Source organism: Melanostigma gelatinosum, assembly GCF_949748355.1.
Source record: "Melanostigma gelatinosum genome assembly, chromosome: 13".
Classification (NCBI taxonomy): Eukaryota; Metazoa; Chordata; class Actinopteri; order Perciformes; family Zoarcidae; genus Melanostigma; species Melanostigma gelatinosum.
In genome coordinates, this window is record NC_136646.1 from 24,399,481 (window position 1) to 24,419,480 (window position 20,000).

General features: G+C 47.5%; 1 pseudogene across 1 annotated transcript in view; it reads left to right on the forward strand.

Moving 5' to 3' along the window:
* The window catches only part of LOC306787240 (RNA binding protein fox-1 homolog 3-like), a 234,318-nt pseudogene that overhangs the window by 114,030 nt on the left and 100,288 nt on the right, over positions 1-20,000 (forward strand). The window contains exon 3 of the transcript XR_013773185.1: positions 11,976-12,085. The product of XR_013773185.1 is annotated as an RNA binding protein fox-1 homolog 3-like (transcript). The remainder of the gene's footprint in view (positions 1-11,975; positions 12,086-20,000) is intronic.

Here is a 20,000-nt window from a genome sequence, read left to right on the forward strand (position 1 = left end):
CTGAATGAATAGAAACCGAAGAACGCCATGAAGGTTTCAGCCAAAGCACTTTGTGATCGATATATAAACAGTCCTCCGTACACCAAAGGTTCAAGCCGTCTGCCAATCAGGGGACAGCTTTTCCTCATGTACTTGGTAAATAGCAGCAGAGGATTGAGAGAATCGAGTCCGAATCATTGAAGTTCTGGATGTTTTCGGTCACCGAGCGGGTCGGCGATCCAAAAACACAGCCGGTTAAAAAAACACCAAACAAGATGGAGGGAGTGGAGAGTAAGAGGCTGCTTCAGAGTGGTGAGGAAGCCAATGCCTCCTGAGACTGTTTGTAAGTGAGGGAGGCCTTTGGATGGCGAGCTGACGTCGGTGTGTGCATTACTCAGCCACATAAATCTGGGGGGGCCGCCCCCCCGCCTCGTCTGCCTGCTTTGGTTTGGCTTTAATTACCTGAGCTATCCTGCACTCACCACCAGCACTTCCCTAATGGGGCCGCCTCGCTCGGGCATCACTCACACTCAGTCCGGCCAGCTGGCAGGATGCCCTGGGGGGGGAGGCCTGGTCCTCCTATTATAAGTCCAAGTGTGTGCCCTAACACACCTGTAGTGTGTGTGTGCGTGTGTGTGTGTGTGTGTGTGGGGCGGTCCATCTTCTCAGCTGTCACACAAACTAACTCGTGCAAGAGGGAAACAGAGCATTAAGATGTCTCACGTGAACATTGTTAATTTTACATTAACCGGCGTTCTGTATGTGATCTCCTGCTGACCACGACTCTGCACTGGTTTGGGCCCCCGTTGCACCCTGAAGTACGGCGTCCGCTGTGTGTCCTTGGGGGGGGGAGGGGGGGGGGTTGTGCTGTCAGTCTCATGTCACATGCAGCTTCACCACTTGTCAAGTACGTGTGCGTTCATCCTCTCTGTGTACAGCTGCCTAACAATGTGCCAAGAGCTTTCAGCGCCGATGCATCTTGCTTGCCCCCCCCCCACCCCCACCCCCGTGTGAAAAGACAGAGGAAGACTCGGTGCGAGCCGCTGCGTGACTCGCAGTGACCTTGGAGATTATTGCTGTACTCGACAGAAAGAGATGCTATATGTTTGTCAAGAGCTGTCTGTCGTCAATGAGCTTTTGTGTTGGCTATCGATCGGCTCCCGGGCAGGACACCGGGGTTGATGGATGCACAACAAACAGACTCTGCATTGCCAGCAAGCCCCCCCCCCCCTCCTCACGATGGGATGTCAAGTCTGGGAGGCCGCTCGCCCCTCACGCTTTCCACCCTTCAATGTGAACTCACCCCAAGTGTAGCCCCCCCCCCCGCCCCCCTCTCGGCCTCATGCAGAATTGAGCCGAGTCCCTAAATGGCGATTCATTAGTAAACATGAAGTGGATTACTGTAGTTTAGCCCTGCTACCCATGCGTCGATAACGGGCCCTGATTGCTTTGTAAAATGTTGCGAGGCTGCTCCAGCGAGAGTGCCACTGTATCTGCAGCATGCACATATAAAGATAACAACACAATTCCCCTATCAGTTGACCTGGTTTCTCTTCAGTTAGCAAGCTGCAGCCCCCAGGGGGCAATTGAGAGTGCCTTGGTCCGACACTGGATACAACACAAATGCCAGGCGCGCTGCAACAATCATCATCCCCTGTGATTTTGCCGTTTTTTGTTGTTTTCTTTCCTGGGAAGTGAGCCGCCGCTGCTACATTCTTCAGCCTCTGCCTCTCTCAGACAACAGAATGGCATCACAGTTCATTTCAGCGCGGCTCCGGCTGCTGCCGCAGCGTGCACAAAGTGGGCCGGCGTTATCTTCTCATGTCTTTGTATTGTAGGAGGAGAGTGGTCGTGTTGCGGAGTGTTTGTTTTTGCTCTCACGACTGGGGTTTAACCCCGCTCGGCTGCTAGACGGGGACATGCGATGAGGTCGATCGATCCGCTTTGATGTTTTATAGACCCCGCTCAGCTTCCAGCAGCACGAGCCGCTGCTGCCGCCCGGCATTGTTCCCGATGCAGGAAGACTACCGGGATCCACATGTGGAGATCAGCCGCCATGCAACTCAGGGAGCGGCAACTGACCTCCACAGTTAAACACCTTTCAAACACCAAGAACACCACAAAATACAAACCATATTTAACGCTCTTTCTCTGTCGCTTTACTGTCACATAATCCCGAACATCTGGGCTGAGTGTGTGACGCACTAAAGCTCGTGTAATTCAACAACTCCAGCAAAAAAAAAATTCATCCATACTGTTGGTTTCACAGGATCCAAATTGATAACAATTTTTCAGGGTTAGCGGCCTCGATAACACTTAGGAAGGAAGGATGCAGGGAACAACAAGAGCGGGGGGGCGGGGGGGGGGCAGATTACAGGAGATTTGTCGGCCCCCGGGAGTTCTCACTCAGCTGATGTTGACAAAGCAGGGCTGATGTCGGTTAGTGGAAAATAAAATGAATACGGGCTTGTGTGTGATGAACTTTCTTTGTCCGCCCCCCCACACACACACACACACACTCACACACACACTCAACACACCCTGTTGCACCAAGGATAGAACATCAATGAATAATTCATCAGTCAAATCCGAAAATCTATGAAATAAGATCATTTGTTGCCCTATAGTGTGCTTGACAGAGCGATTGTTTATAAGGGTAGTAAAGCAGGACCGGAGCGTTGGTAACAATCGATAGTCTGATGGAATCCCGAGGCCCTCGCTCGGTGCCAACGCGCATCCAGACTGAGACATCAAAACTGCTTTCGCTCTTTCTGTCCTCCCGCTTGTTCCTCCGCAGCATTTCAAGCCAGATGGGCAGTCGAGGCAGTTTTCATTGGTCATTTTTTCTTCGTATTTGCATTATTTATCTCCGCATTAAACAAGAAGAAGAAGAGAAAATACTTTCTCGCCGCATCTTGAGGTTGTCATTAGCTGCAGAATGCTGACGCGATGATGCCGAGAACAATTAGGATAATAACGCCGTGACCGATCATCATGGCGATGATGATAATGAAGAGATAATGATAAAGACGGGATGGAAATGATGGAGCAAATCGGGTTTCTGTGTTTAGTGCGGTTCCATAACGGCACCAACACACTTCTTTCACACCAATAATAGTTATTATTATTGTGAAAAAGATGAGGATGAGTCCAAAGTCGTCCTCCTTTCCCCTTCATCCCCGCTACTCCTCATTAGAAATGGTACGGGGTCATCTTGCCCGTCACACCCCCGCCCAGTGTAGCCGGGCCTGTGAATGGTGCCCGGTGACAATGACTTATTAATCTCTCCACTGCAAGTGATCGGGCCCGTGCACTAATGAGGAGTGATTAAAGAGAGCGAGTTAAACGAGTGTCAAATGAAGGGAAGCGAGGAGGAGAGACGGATACAGAACCGGCGAAAACACTTCCATCCGGACCGGAAAGCCAATCAGATTATGGCCAAACTTTTTAGATTGTACAGAAAAATAGAGAAGAAGTCAGACGCCAAACAACAGTAAATGTGTCGTTTTCAACCAGTTTCACGGCAAGAAAATCTGTGTTTCTCGAGTGGAAGATGCTGCAGTGTGAGACTGATGTTAGGCTTCATGGTGTCTTCCATCATTATACTTTCCTCATCACCACAATGCATTCCTTGCAAATGAAGCAAACACACTTCTTCCCCTTGACTTCTGGGAAAAAATATACATTTTCCCAACGTTTCTGAATTATTTACCACTCGCTATATTTCGTCTTTTTTTCGCTATTTTTTACTCTTCCACTGAGGTCAAAGTTTACACCGATAGTCGTTCACAGTGGCAGCGACTTCTTCTGTTCCACTGGTTTCCTGCGTCACAGACCTCGTTTCCCCCTTTGACATTATTTATGTATTTATTCAACCAGACCAGACCAATTGAGATAAAGTTTCTTTCACGATCGAGCCAAGAAGGCAGCCAAGTTACACGTCGAGTACAAGTCGATTTCATTCAACGGAAAATGCATTTAGAGATGGTGCAAAGCGAATGTCCACGCCTCGACACAGATGGTGTATAATAAAAAAGGCATCGAGAGATGACAGAACCATCATGCATTGCAGCAATTGTGGTTAGAACTTCTGTTCCCTCTTGTTTTAGACTGAGAAGAGGGAGTCTAGACTGAGTCTAAACTGCTCATTTAAACTCGTTTATTTATTCATGTTTCTGTCCTATCCTGTTAAACATCTCACCGGCCCTCAGACTGACCTCGCAGGTCCTCTGTAGAGGTCCTAACCCTGAGGTTTGGGAACACTGGAACCGTGAAATCATGAAAAACGGGGCAGCAAAATGGGGCGTCCACATACTTCTGTCCACATGTGAGCCGTGTTCTGATCTTTATTCGCTCCCTCCTCCGCCTCCATTTCTTTTTTCATTTCGTTACAGCAGAGAAATGTACATTACTTTCACTTTAAATTCAACAGCCGATCTATTAAAGCGGGGATGTTTTATGAGAAAGGGGAGACCACCGAGAACCCCCCATGGGGAGTTCTGCTCTCTGCTAGGTGCGAGTGCATTCTGTAGATAGAAACGAGCCCTAACCGGCCCTGCGGCTCTGCACGAGAAAGAATAAAAAATAGAGAGGAATCCACTTAGCAACGTGGCTAATTTACATAGCTTTGAGGGAAACGGGGTCCGTGTTTAGTCGGCTTGGATGGCAGAAAGCAGGAAGAGTCTGACACTCAGCGGGGGGCCGAGCAGCCGGCTGACTGGTTTGTCCGACGTTTAGACTGGCTGGCTGCGCTGGCATCGCTGTGATGTACAAGGCCTCTCGTCAAAAGCTGTTTGTCAATTGTGTTATCTCTTGAAAATGCACCGAAACCAACCAGCCATGCAGAAACACTGTCAAGCCTGCGTCGGCGTTACATTTTATCCTCTCAGTCAGCTCTTTGCACCCAGTGAGTACAGCACACGCACACACATGTAGATATCAGCTCTGCTGGTGCTTCTTTCCCGACATCGTCTGTGCCTTGAACGCAGTCGGAGGCACTGCATGTATCCAGAGGTTGCTTTTCCACGGTAGCTAGCAAGCTAAGCTAGCAGCAAACTACAGAGGTGCTGATGCACGTCCACAAAAGTCAATTGATATCCGTGAGGTCACATCCCCACTTTAATGCCACGTTCATGTCACAACAGAGGTTCCGTGATTACGAGTTTCCAGTTTGTGAATCGTGTTACCGTCAACATCCAGCTGGTGATTACTGCTGAGAAATAAATCCAACTTAAAGCCAGACAAACAAAGACAAAAGACATCTTTAATTTGATTGCGTGATATTGTTAATGCACATTATTTGAATGCTCGTCGTCATTAGCATGGTTCTTCCCCATCCTGACCACTCAGCACTCACTGTGCCTGCATTACAGAAGTCTCAACATTGAAGGAACAGTTCCACATGTAGGGATGCACACTTATTGGCCTTTTGCTAAGACCAGTACAACACGAACACCCCTCCTCCTGTTCGTGTATTAAATATACACGAACCCACAACAGACGAGACATATGGGGGAGCAGCTCGGCTGTGTTGTATGACTGAAACAAACAGGATGTGACGTGTTTGTTGATGAGCTTCAGATGTGCTGGCTGGCATCATCGACTGTATACGCAGTCACCGGCATATTGGCCGTCGCCATCTTGTATTTATGGTCTGTGTGACTAAATGGACCATAATGTACTAAATGAACATCATGCTGTATTGAAGAAGACTTGAAACTAGAGATTGAGACATAAACTCATGTTTACAATGTTTACTGAGGTAATAAATCAAGAGAGAAGTAGAGTCATTTTCTATAGACTTCTATACAACCAGAGGAGTCGCCCCCTGGTGGACACTAGAGAGAATGCAGCTTTAAGACATGAAGCTTTGGCTTCACTTAGCATGCAGCTGTTATTACCTTCACATGGAGCGAGGCTAGCTGTTTCCCCTTGTTTCAAGTCAATATGCTAAGCTAACTAGCTCCTGCCTGTAGCTTCATACTGTATTATTGCACAGACATGAGAGTGGCATTCATCATATCATCTACCTTCACCTGAAAGCAAAATAATTTATGACCCAAAATGTTGGATTGTTTTACCCTTAATCGACTAGTTACAGCGAATATTCTCATTGTGAATCTGACCGACAGGTTGCAGTGTGTTATTAGTGTCATATTCTACAGTGACTATGTAATCGGACTGTTTTATATCCATCATTTCAGAGTGAACAACAGCGACTCGACCGCACTGATTTCTCATAAAAAGGCCAATACATCAGCCAATCATAACACATCTAACACCCGCTGTGTTCCTCGTCTCTCCTGACCTCCTGTCTTCTGTCTCCGCGTCTCTCACAGCTCAGCGCACTTTGATTTCAGATCTCTGCAGCGGTTTATGGTGTATATATCCCAAACGGACAGTTTAATAGGCTTTCATTCTTTTACTTTTTTGCCCTCATTGTATTGTGCAACCTAAGCAGTAATCATAAATTATGAGAATCATAATTTGTTGCCGCCGGCTGAAAACCTTCCGCGGTATCTCTGAAATGTCAAGTTTTCACAAAGAGAAGCAGCCTTGTTCGAAGGTTGAACAACGGCCGTTGAGACGCGTTCATCCTCTAAAATACAAACATTACATTTGATATTATTATTATTTTACCAGGTGTTACCTCCTATAACGTGTCCAGAGGTACCAATTATGTCACGTTTTAAAGGAAACATATTTAAAATGATTCACAAAACATCTGGAATATTTTATTTTAATGGAATAATGCAGCCGTAAATATAAACATTTAGTCTCGGGCTTGAATATTCCCCTCAATGTAAACATCATAACACTTCAATTAGGAGCTGAAACAAGATGATGCTGAACACTCGACTGTCAGACAGTCACAGAGTGGATCAACATCATGTTTCCATTCTGGATGTCAGGGAGACGTTGAGGTCAACAGGTCAGATTGACCCGTTGTGTGCGTTGACGTGCTCTTCATCTCCATTTTCCTCCTCAGTATTTTTTTAATTCATCTTCACTCTCTTTGCTCCGGGAAACTGCCACCATGGCTCCGAGGCAATTTGCAGTACCTTTGAACGCGTCCTCAACAGTACCATCATGCGTCCATCGGTGCCGCGGCGAACACGGTTTTATTACTCAATTTGATTCCATACAAGGTTCATTCCCCCACATTTGGTATGCATCGTGGGCTCGGCTCGGACAGCGAGTGCTCTGTGCCGCGGTTCAAACGGGATAAAGCGCCGACAGATTTCGGACCGGAGGACTCGTGAGCGGGGAGGACAGGAAGAGAGAGCGATGTAGAGCGACACCATTGTTTACCTCCTCCTCTGAGGTGCAGGATACTCGTTTATAAATGTTCGTCGCTGTTATTGGTTACCTCGCAGGCTTCGGAGGGGGAGAGGAACGGAAAATGAAGGAAAAAAAAAAACTTTGGGAAAGACCCAGGGGGGGGGGTTCGAAATAACTTTAATAATGCGTAGCAGGAGCTAAATGAGCCATTCTGCGGTACTTTAAGACGTCTTCCCCTCCGCCCATCCCCCCCTCACGGTCTCAGGGCCTGAATTATTAAAAGTGTTGTTTTCCCTTATTGCATTGCAGCAATGTGCCTCGTTGCTAGAAATGAGCTGCACATTCTGGAGCCTTGAATGCTTAAAGCGACCCACCTCCGTCGGCAGAGCCAGGGGAGGAGGCCGGAGAGCAGGCGGCCCGGGGGGCATCACGCACACACACACACACACACACACACACAGATTTATCGACATTCACCGATAATGTCGACGTCGCTCTCCATGTTGGATTGTGTTGCTGATATCTCCCCTCTCATGAACGCACTTTCTTGCTGCCTCATTACAGAGAACATCAAGTCTCTCCTGTCGAGGGATTAACATCTCATTATGCCGACTGTTCTGCTGATGGCCCACTGGCAGATGCACGCATAAAATATAATGCAAAATAGGAAAAACTGCCTCGACTTAGGCTACGTGTTAAACAGGCCACATTTCTTTTTTATGCAACTAGTTGAAACAAAAGTGAAATATTGATCCTGCTCTCCCTGATTAAATCGGAAGGGTTTGGCTCCTCCCAGCATGCCCGGCGCTGAGCAGACGCTGCACATAGCAGCTCTGTTGTGCGTTTAGTACACAGACCCTTTTGTGTTTGCATCCACGTCCTCAACGCTTCACGTTAACGTGTGCACACACACGCGCCATCTTAATTTCAATTAGTAAATATCGAGGGCCAAAGCACAAAACCTCCGATCTGCAGAATTTTCTGATTGCCGGATTTCATTTTGGATGATGAGAACAAAGAAGGCTGTTCATATTCAGTCTGTTTTAAAATAATCCCGCCCTTTATTGAAACTTCATTTAGAGCATCATGTTGTAGAACCTCTTCCAACTTGCACCAAATGATGGAACGATTGCAAAGATCCTATCTGCCAAATGATCCAGCATTTTTCAGATCGAGGTTTTGCTCTTCGGCCATCGATCACAATGTCCTGGAGGCCAAGGTGACGTCATTGAACGGCCTTTTCCCAGATCAACGGAAAGATTCAAACAATGTATTTTATTTCACCATCAAAAGACAAACAGCTGTAAGTTTGGAATATTTGGCATTTCTGCATGAAAAATGACTTAAATGATTATTAAAGTAGTTCAATCAACCAATCAATTAATTGAATAATAATTCAGTGTTTTAATAGGAATTTAAAAAGAAATATTCACGTTGCATCCTTAACTCAGTGTGACTTTGATTTATAATCCGGTTCATTCTGGATTCATCTGCCTGTTGAAACGATTCCCTGAAGTCATGGTTAAAGGTGGTTTCTGTTGTAAACAGGTGAACTGCTCTGCACTGGACGATCTCTTTCAATTGTTTTAAGAAAAGTAGGTTTTTAGGAATATAGACAAGAATGACGTCATCAGTGCAATCAGTGCAGCATCTCTGTGATAAAGGATACTGTCTGTGCAGAGATTCATCCATTCAACCAACAAGTACGCGTTCTAGTTTTCCTCTTCAGCAGTTTGAAATATGGAGGAGTTTGAGGTTGAATATTGGCATTTAGAATGATTCATCCAATGCTGAAATATCGATCGCTGCAATTGCCTTGAAATCTACGCGTTCGTACCACGAGCGTCTGCACGGAGATCAGAAAACGAACAAAACAAAGAAGGACTTGCAGCCGGAAGCGAAATTGAAAAAAGCAGACATCACTCACTGTAAAACAACCCCCCCCCCCCCCCCCCCCCTCCTGCTCCTGCAGGCACGCCGGATGATCTGGGAATTAAATAATCTGGAAGGAATAAAAAGTAAAAGTTGTAGATAATAAAAAGTAGAGCGCACGTTGTATTCCCCCGCCCCCCCCCCCCACACACACACAGCACTCTTTCATCACACATTTAATAATTCATCAGAGGTTGGGCTCGATGCTGTTGAGTCTGCAGATGAGAGAACACCCAGCTGCTGAGAGGGGCCCGAAAAAAAACAGGATTAACAACCGAATAAACCGATGATCAACAGTCCATCGTGCACCAATAAGCAACATGTCATCACTTCAGGTCGGATTTTATCAAATTGAAGAAACACCACCGACGCTCCACTCGTAAACATGCAGAGTTGAATCCATTTTTTATGAACAAAAATAAATAAATAAAATAAAAACAGCTGGCTTCACATGCAGCGCTGCAGAGTTTATGAGGGGGGATGAAGCCGTCTCTTCTCTGTGACATTTTCCACACGCATATGTGGAAGAAGTTGATTATAAGCTCTGCTCGCTGCGTGTAAACACCATCAATAACACGTAACAAAGTGCTGCTGCAGGAATAGGTCAGAGACGCTATCTAACTGTAAAGAAGAAACAAGCACCATTGCATTCATTTCAATGTGATCCAGCGCTCTGGGATTGATCGCAATAAACACAGATGATCATTGTGTTCAATTATTTATCCCCGCTGATGATTAAATAGTGCACAATACCAGCGGAGGGAGATTAAGAGTCATCGGTTTGTGTCGTCTGTGCTCTTGCTTGGTGCTGCATGCGCTCTGCTCTCCAGCGGTGCAGAGTGTTTACCCAGCTGTAATTACAACGCGCACAATGACCTCATTCTGCTGTGTCAGCAGCGGGCACGTACGGCGCGTGATCCGAAACTGCAAAAGGAAGAAATGGCGTGCACGTATTTTCAATATGCTGACTGCTGAAGACGTTTAGCCGTCACCGGCGGATCAGAAGCTGATCCGAGCACACGGTGGTCCGACGCGGTCGCTCTGCCTGAACATGCATTCAATAATGTGAAACGATATCAGCTGCAGGAGCTCAGTGACTGTGCACTCGGGGTCTCGCCGTGTCCCTCTCCTCTCTGTCTGTATCATCCTCCTCATCTGTTCCTCTCACGCACACACACACACACACACACACACACACACACACACACACACACACAGATGAAATGGAGGATAAAAAAGAGGTGGTGGGGGGCTTGAACCGCGGATAGCAGCAGCAGCAGAGCAATCACACCAAAGAAATGCCCCCCACGCCTGGCCCATTAATAACAGTAATACGCACGCCGCGCCCGAGCCAGCACTGCCGAAAGCACCACTGACACTTTAATGGGCATTTTTTACTTTTGTTTTTAAATAATGCATGTGCTGCTCGTCAGCACCGCCTCGCTCCACCCCTCCTGCGCCTTTGCCGGCATTCCTTTGTGCAGGAATTACAATGGGGAGCGTGTTTGTGCTGCCTGCTCCATAAGCTGCATTCATCACATACACGGGGACGTCAGGGTGCAGCACATCACACTCTCAGGGATGTGTGTGTGTGTGTGTGTGTGTGTGTGTGTGTGTGTGTGTGTGTGTGTGTGTGTGTTTCTGTTTGCGAAGGCCCCTCATTGGCTCTGAGCTAATTAAAAGTGTCTCTGAGAGGCTGATGCCTGCTTCTACAGGCTGCTGCTGTACGTTTAGCAGCGTGGCGGCGTGCCAGCGTTGTTGTCATCTTCGTCTCTTTTTTGAAGCTTCGATTTGACTAAAGCCTCCAGAAAGAAGTTCAACTGGAACATCCGAGTTCTGTTCCAGGAACAATGAAAATCACCAAAAGTCGGGCCTTGAACTTTACACTTACTCAGCAGTCACGTGTTTCACGCCATGAGTCACGCATGCAGTGCATGAGTTCAACAAACACCATTTCCCAAAAGCCCCAAAAACCTTCTGAAGACCACCAGCGTGACCTGCTGAGGCTGGCGAGTGGAGGCTTTGAGGGTGAACACCATCGAGAGCAAAGCTTTAGCGTCTGAGAGCATCGGATCAGTCACATGACAGGAAGCCCACATTCACAAGGACGTACTCCGAGACTCAATGATGGCGTTCAATGAAGCATGGACGTTGACTCATTTTACCATTATTGTGTGAAGTAGCCGACATACTTACGCAACACACATTTCACCCGAAACCACAGTCACATCTTCAGGTGAACCAGGTCGTCGTGTTGCTGAAATCAAACCATGGAAACCTACTTTGCAGGTTGTCCTGCATGTAAGAACATTTTTCACACTTTTCTTGTCAACACGGAAAGTTTATTTTGAAAATCTTGAACCACTGCTGGGAGTGCGAACGTGCTGCGTTCACAGGTTACGGCTTTGACGCGTTTTTGTTCATAGTTTTCACCGGTTTTAAGGATGAGTGTTCCCGGTGGTCTTCACACTGCCCCTCGTGGTTGTTCAGACGCAGCGTGTTACTATAGGTCAGCCCGGCTCAACCTCACTGATCGGAGAAGAGCGTCATGTCTGTATATTGCACATTACATGTGAGGTCAATAAACCGCTGAGATCAATACGTATGACAATCAATGATGCGTTCTCTGTTACTTCACTTCCTGCGCATCGATCCCCTTTGATTGACTTTGCCTTTTTTTATTTCTATTTTTCTCAGACCTCAGTGTCCCCCCCCCCCCCCCCCCAGGCTGCTTCCTGTCCGTTTCAATGACGCCCGCCTGTGTTTCCTCTGTGTCTCCGTAGGAAACACGTTGTGTAAGTCAGGAAGCATCGCCGTCTTCGGGAACGTGGTGTACAGCGGCCTGCTGAACGATCACCTCTGGCATTTGGGAGTGCCCCTCTTCACAAGACTGGTAAGAGCGGCCGGGGCCTGTGCGCACACTTACCTCACTTTGTCTGTTGAACCCACACAGGTTTCAGGTGCAGAGGCTCCCCAGCGCCTCGAATGGGCTGCTTTTGATGTGTACTCTGTTGACATGTGTTGGTGGAAGTTATCCTCAGCATACGGGCTGTGGATGTTCAGACGGAGGGGAACCCTCCACATCTCCACATCTCCACAGCTTCATTCAGTCCCGTGCGAGGCAAAGCACTGAACACACAGTCGAAGCCACATTTTGATTCATTTCTTCAGTTGAAGCACTGGATAAAAAAAGGCCGACTCAATAATTCATGAAGTTCAGCTCTATGGCAGCGACGTCAAATCATGGTATGGTTGTAATTAAGAGCTGGAGCGGTTGCAGCTGGTGTTGAGGATCCGTGATCGCAGCCTGACCCCGATTGTTTGTTCTACTCTGACTCTCACGGGCCGGATGTGAGCCGCCTCACACGAGAGAGTCGTGTGAACGCCGTCAACCACGAGGATCACGCAGCAATATTCCGTAAAGGAAAAGAAATAATTCTCCCTGTTAATTACCTTCTTTGTAAGCAGGTCGCAAGTTTTCATCAATGTTTGTTATTGATTCAGTCTGTCGTTGCGGCTGTCATTTGTCAGTCGAGAATTACCGCTGATTGGTGCACAAGGGTTGCATATAATTGGGTTACATTAAATAGATAATTCAGCTGATCTCATAAATGTCTAATGTGAAGGCTTGTTTGATTATCAATTAATGTCAAACGGAGATGCAAGAGGCTGTTAGGATTCCGTTTGTGTTCGCTGTGTCTCCACAGCTACAGCTAGAAATACAGTATATTCATGTATATTAATGTATATCAATTTAAAGTCCGACTCCAGCGTGCATGCACAGACTCACACAGCCAACACTGGAGCCGGCAAACATGTGAAAGATGAAACAAATGATAAAGACGTGAAACGCAACAGCTGACAGAGATTTCTCTTTCAATTCAAGAGAAATTGTTGCAATTTTTTTATTGTTTTTGTATTGGTCATGAAGAGTATGAAGACGAATCAGTCCACTGATTTCAGTTTGTCCTTTTTCCTTGACGTGTTTCGTCTGTTGCATTGTGGGAAATGTAGGAGGCAGTGTTTTTGGAGCTTGAGCAGGTCGAGACGTCTCTGCTGCTTTGATGTGAAGCGCTCTCTTTGTATCCGTGTCTTGCCAGTCACACAGTTCTACTGCGGGTGCACCTTTAACCTTTCTCTCACATGCACGCTGCGGTTTGCCTCAAAATTGCACCTTTTCGTCTCAGAGTCATAAATATGTCGAACCTGGAACACACAGAAGTTGTATTTCAACCGCTAGAATCATACAACCATCTGTAACATATCGCTGACGCGCTCCACAGATGGACATTTTTAAATATCAAAACAACAACATGAACAAATCATATGATGAAGGCACTCCTCCTCATCACTTTAGACTGCCTCATCATCCTTCTGTCATCGTCTATGTTCTGTATCAGAGGTAATCCAGATGACTCATAAATATGACACATCTGGGTTCAGAGAGCAACGGGGACAATTTGATTTGACAAAAATAAATAAATGAATGAATTTATCACAGACATGCTGCCGAACACGCCGGGTCCGCCCAGGCAGTGGTATCAGCGTGACACTCGGCGAGCCTTCACATCCCCGACACACAGGCCCCTAATTACTGCACAGCCCTGGGCCAGTTACTGCCTGCTCAGTGCCGAGGTGTAAACACTGCATTATTAACACTACATACAGCCTGTGCACACGGCTACGTTTCATACACTCCACGCATGTCTACGCGGAGGCATTACTGTAGTGGGATTCTTCACGTGGAGCCATACAATAGATTTATTGTTTCCCAGACAGTGAGCTTCAAAATCACCAGATGGGCGCTTTGCTGCGTGTAGCGTAATGTATGCTTACAAATGATGTTTAATGATGTCGTCCAGGGATAGGAAACAAAACATTACCGTTTTCGAGGCTAAATATACAGGCTCTAGTGTGCGTCAGGATGCTGGAGGTAAACCCTGTGTTCTTCTTGTGATTTCATACATATTTATTGTCTGTCAGATTGTCTGGATTCCTCCTTCGTCATTGTGACCCACACATGAGATGTAATACATTTTATTTAAAACCTCATCACCTCAAAAGAAACTCTTAAAGTGCTTCAATCTTGATGCGTGAGAAGAGGCGGCGCGGTGAAGCTTGCAGAGCCTTTACGTCCTCTGCTTGCTTCATTGCATAGTGTCACTGACGTGCTGTATTTAGTGGAGAAATGTCAATACCTACCTGTGGAGCTGATGAGGGCAGATAAAACCAGCGTCGCTGAGGATCCTTGCCGGCGAGTAGTAAAACAGGTCACTCCATAAAGCTGAAGTGTGTGATTAGAGAGAAGAGTAACCTTGCGACGCTCAGGAGGGAGCGGCACCGGCTCCTGTCTTCAGCCCACCGGGCCGGGGTCTCACACCGCTGAGACCGGTTTTGATGAATGAGGACGAGAGGTCGAGCTTCCCACATCTCCACGTGGGATTACGACGGGTCGAGAGCGAGAGCTTGTCTCCCCTGGTGATGTGAAATATTAAGACGTTTTGGGCAGAACAACGCTCGTGTGAGGCCTTCGCTTCCTCCTCTCCTGAAAGCTCTGCGTTGGTAATGGACGCCGGAGTCTCCGGGAGTGTCTAGACTATGGTGGGAAATCTAAATGGTCGGGGAAAAGCCTCTCTCGCTCGCTCTCTCGCATCCTCGGTGAGCGGCGTGGAGTGGAACACGGGAGGGGATGCGGCTCGGGAGGGAGATGGGAAGCTGGGGGGGGGGGGGGGGGGGGGGCGGTCTGCACCCGGAGCGACGACATCTTCCCCCGAATTCCATTTTCCACCTGTAATTGAAGGAGATTTCTAGAAAGGAGAAGTGGGGATTATATGATGCTAAAACGCCCTCCGATTCTTATTTCCTACCTTTCCCCCTTAATCCCTCCAACCTCAAGTGCCCTCAGCCTCAGACATGATGCTCTCAGTCTACATCCACTCCACCCCTGCCTGCCTGCTGCCCCCGTCCCTCCGGCCTCCCTTCTCCTCCCCTCACTTATTTATGAGCGGGACTTGAAATAGACTTCAGTATTTGATAAAAGCGCGATCCTTAATCCGAGTTGCCTGAGAAGTGCATTTCATTTTTATTTCCCATCAGAGATTGATGCAGGAGTGGGGCGGTTACCCACTCTGTGATTGCTAATGTAAATCCATTGGGTTCCCGTGGACATGCACACAGATATGGAGGGCTTGTATGTGCATGGTAATGTCACCAATAAGAGATTGTTTGTTTGTGTGTGTGTGTGTGTGTGTGTGTGTGCAGAGTAATGGAAAGGCTGGATTGTGATGTGACAGAGGGGGAAGGAACGAGCAGCGGTCTGAGAATTATATGAAGTGTGTCTTGATTTATCAGAAAGCGCAGCTCGCTGCTGAAATAAACCATTCTTCTGAAACGTCACAATATTTGCTAAATCACTAATTGTGATTCTTCTGACTGCCGTCTCGTATCCTCGGCGTTCGCCTCCCCCCGAAGGAGGTGGGGAGAAAAACAAAACGGGTGATAAATTCAAGATGACAGTTACGCCATACGAACGAGGCCCCTCGTGTATAAATCCGCTCAAAGCCAGCTGCAAATTTAACTCCGTCTCCTTATGTGGCAATTACCGATGGGTAACATAACCTGAATATATCTGCTCCGTTCATTACGCCAATGTTCTCACAGCTCGCAAATGTTCTTCAGCATCCTACAGCGAATTAGCTCGTCCCCCAGGACCTTCTTTTATTGGATGATCCAGTGCCGGAGGACGCCGCAACAACCACTGGAGCTCTCCGCAGCCCGGCCCCCGGTCGCCGCAGGGTTAATATTTAAAAGCGCGCCGCTCCCCCGGTCGTGTATTGATGATATGTTTTGAAAATTGCTGACGCAGGCTCATTGTTACAGTGCTGTCTAGAAGATAGCCAAGCCTCCCCCCTCCCTCCCTACCTCCTACATCCCCCCCTCCCCCTCTTTACAGCCGCCAGATGGAAAACACACTAAAGCATGTAATGTAATGTGGCTCGGCACACAGAGGCGTGTCACGCCAACTTGATCTGATCTGCTACAAAAGGACATTTTACCATCCTGGTCACCAACCGCTGAGTTTGGTTGCTTCAGCTGGTAAAGACAAAAAGACAAAAATGCAGCAACACACACACACACACACACACACACACACACACACACAGTGAAGCTGTGCAGCTAAAAGCAGAACACAAGTGGAGAAGAGGATGTGCCTCCCTTTTTGCCGGTGGCATACTTTAAGGTTTTTACTCTGAGAGTTGTTTTTCTTTTGTTTTTGCCGTCAGTCTTCTTCTTCTTCTTCTTCTTCTTATTCTTCTTCTTCTTCTTCTTCTTCTTCTTCTTCTTCTTCTCTTCAATGAACTGAAACTGCCACAACTTCAGTGCAACATCTCATTCACAGACAGCGAAAAGAAGAAAGAGCAGCAATCTGTTAGTCCTCCACTATCACCAGCATCATCATCAACACACTCCCCCCCCTCCTCCCTCCTCCTCCCTCCTCCTCCCTCCTCCACCTCCCCGCCACGACTCTGGGCTTCCTGGCTCCCCCCCCCCCCCGCCCTCCCCGGGATGCTGAATTTTACAGTACCGTCTGCAGGATCCCAGTTTGTTTCGGCGCACACTCCTCTATGCAGAGCAACAACGGGCTCCGGTGGAGGAACGCTGGAGGCAGCTGTCAAGTGCAGGCTGCTGCTGCTCTAGTTGAGCCTCGGCGCCGTACCGACTGATTTCACATTCACCAATAAGAGGCGGCACAGGGGGGAGTGAGAGAGAGCGAGAGAGAGAGAGAGCAGGGAGACAGAGGGAGAGTCTCGTACTGAGTGGAGTGGAGAGGCAAGTGGAGTGGAAGAGTGTCAAAAGAAAAAAGAGGTTACGACACCTCCCCGGCTCTCCTTCCTTTTTCTCCCCGTCTGCCTTTTTTCCCGCTCTCTTTCTTGTGTTGGCTCAGAAGAAGAAGAGAAAGTAGGGGGGCTTTTAAAAATTAACTGAAGAGCAAGCTGCTTGTTGAGAAAGAAGAAGAAGAAGAAAGAGAGGGTGAAGCCCGAGTGAACAGTTGAGGGCTGCCTCAGTGGAAACAGGGACCAGTAACCGCTCGGACTGCTCCTGACTCCACTGGTTGGACTGGTCCCAGTGCCCGGCCCCCTGCTCTCCGTCCGCCCGCCCGCCCGCCCACACCCGCCCACCTCTGCCATGATGATGTACTTTTGGGTGAGTACCCTGGACCACCAAGTGTGGATTCTGTTTTGAGCTTTACACAGTCAGCTTACAGTCAGTGATCGTGTGTGTGTGTGTGTGTGTGTGTGTCAGCCCTTACAGTATGTACATTGTGTGTGTGTGTGTCTCAGCCCTTACAGTATGTACATTGTGTGTGTGTGTGTGTGTGTGTGTCTCAGCCCTTACAGTATGTACATTGTGTGTGTGTGTGTGTGTGTGTGTCTCAGCCCTTACAGTATGTACATTGTGTGTGTGTGTGTGTGTGTGTCTCAGCCCTTACAGTATGTACATTGTGTGTGTGTGTGTGTGTGTGTGTCTCAGCCCTTACAGTATGTACATTGTGTGTGTGTGTGTGTGTCTCAGCCCTTACAGTATGTACATTGTGTGTGTGTGTGTGTGTGTGTGTCTCAGCCCTTACAGTATGTACATTGTGTGTGTGTGTGTGTGTGTGTCTCAGCCCTTACAGTATGTACATTGTGTGTGTGTGTGTGTGTGTGTGTCAGCCCTTACAGTATGTACATTGTGTGTGTGTGTGTGTGTGTGTCAGCCCTTACAGTATGTACATTGTGTGTGTGTGTGTGTGTGTGTCAGCCCTTACAGTATGTACATTGTGTGTGTGTGTGTGTGTGTGTGTGTGTCAGCCCTTACAGTATGTACATTGTGTGTGTGTGTGTGTGTGTGTCTCAGCCCTTACAGTATGTACATTGTGTGTGTGTGTGTGTGTGTGTGTGTGTCTCAGCCCTTACAGTATGTACATTGTGTGTGTGTGTGTGTGTCTCAGCCCTTACAGTATGTACATTGTGTGTGTGTGTGTGTGTCTCAGCCCTTACAGTATGTACATTGTGTGCGTGTGCGTGTGTGTTGCACCTCCCACATGCATGATCAGAGCTGATGGTTTTTCCACTTGCGTGTGTGTTATTGATGCTGCAGCCGGATGCTATCGAGGCCTTTACGCCCGGACGTTTCTGATTCATTCAGCCTTTAAATGAGGGAGGATGTTGAGAGTGTGGTTATCACACACACATACACACACACACACACACCTACACACACACACACACACACACACACTTCTACCTTTTACAAGTGGTGGTATTCAACTTCCACTTGAAGTCAGACTACCCAGCATGCCTGCCGTCTGAAACCACATTCCATCACATCCAACGCCGGCGTCAGACAGCCAACTGCTTCTTCTGGGGACACGTTTTCATTTTCCCCGTCAGCGCCGCGGTTTTTTGAGGGGGGGGGGGGTCTTTCGCTGTTGTCTCCGTCGCTCCAGAATTGCTCCTATTTTTGGCTTTTCATAAATTCCGTACGTATAAATTCCTAATGCTGCGGAATGAGGATGATTACGGATTGTTTAGCAGAGCTGCTGATTAATTCTGTTTGAGATCATGTGTGATGAGTCAGATTGCTTTTTGTCTCCTCGCTGGTTTGTATTCTCACCACAACAATGTTTACTCTCCGCACTACACACTCGTTCCTCGCTGACGCGCCTCGCGGACCGTTCTCATCCTCCGCTGTTTCGCTGACTTGTATTTCGTACCTTCACAGAGACACAAAGCAAATTAAGTTATTCTCCGACGCACCGCACACGTCCAGCTTTGTGCCAGTGAGCCCTAATGCAGAAGGTGTGTGTGCGTGTGTGTGTGCGTGTGTGTGTGTGTGTGTGTGTGTGTGTGTGTGAGGGAGCATCTTTCTTGTTTTGGGGGGTGAAAGTTGTTTCACATGGATGACTTATTTAAAACACTAGAACCTTTGTGTGAGCTTGAGAGCAGAGCGTGAGGAAGAGGAGCTGTGAATGAAGCAGCTCTGGGCATCGATTGTGCAGCGAGAGGATGTTTTGGGGCCAAAGTTCCTCTTAAGTGGATAAATGAGCTCACGAGTGTTCTTTGTGTCTCAGAGTAAAGCGCAGGTGAAGGAAGGTGTGTGACTTCCAAATGATGTCGTAGCTGAAAGAGAATACCACAGCGCTGCGTGTTTGTTGTGGCCTTGCGTCGACTGGGCCTCCCTGATGCATGCTGGGTATCGATTGTTATCGAGAGAGGCTTTTGGCCTTTTGTTTTGAAGGCTTTGCTGTGAGGAAGCAGCTCGCGCTTCTTCTTTTCCCGACCTCTTGGCTTTACAGGCTGGTCGGTGTGTCGGTGGCCTCGTGCTGCAGTGAGCAGCTACGCGTTCGTATCTTCATGAGTGGAAACGTTCATGTTGGGATGAGTAACATTCGACTGCTTTCACCTGAGAAGAAACATTATTATTTCGCTGCATTTCTCTTTATTTTATTGTTTCCATCTATAAGTGTCATATCTATAATTATGGCTTTTTAACTTTAAGCATCAGGAATTATTTCTAATCGCATAATTCGATCCAGAAGCTAAATTTAGCTCAAAGCTAAAAGTTTTGCTCAAACAAAAAAAAGTAGTGAAGAGGTTAAAAACATGAATTATTGTATCAGTTTTCTATCAGATAACCTCAATCTGAAGTCAATACGTGCTGACCGATGGAAGGCTAGCTGGCATTAAGTCATAGATTCATTGATGAAGTCATTCATAATTTAATATTTACTGGCTCCAGCTTCTCAAATTGAGACCGACAGTATT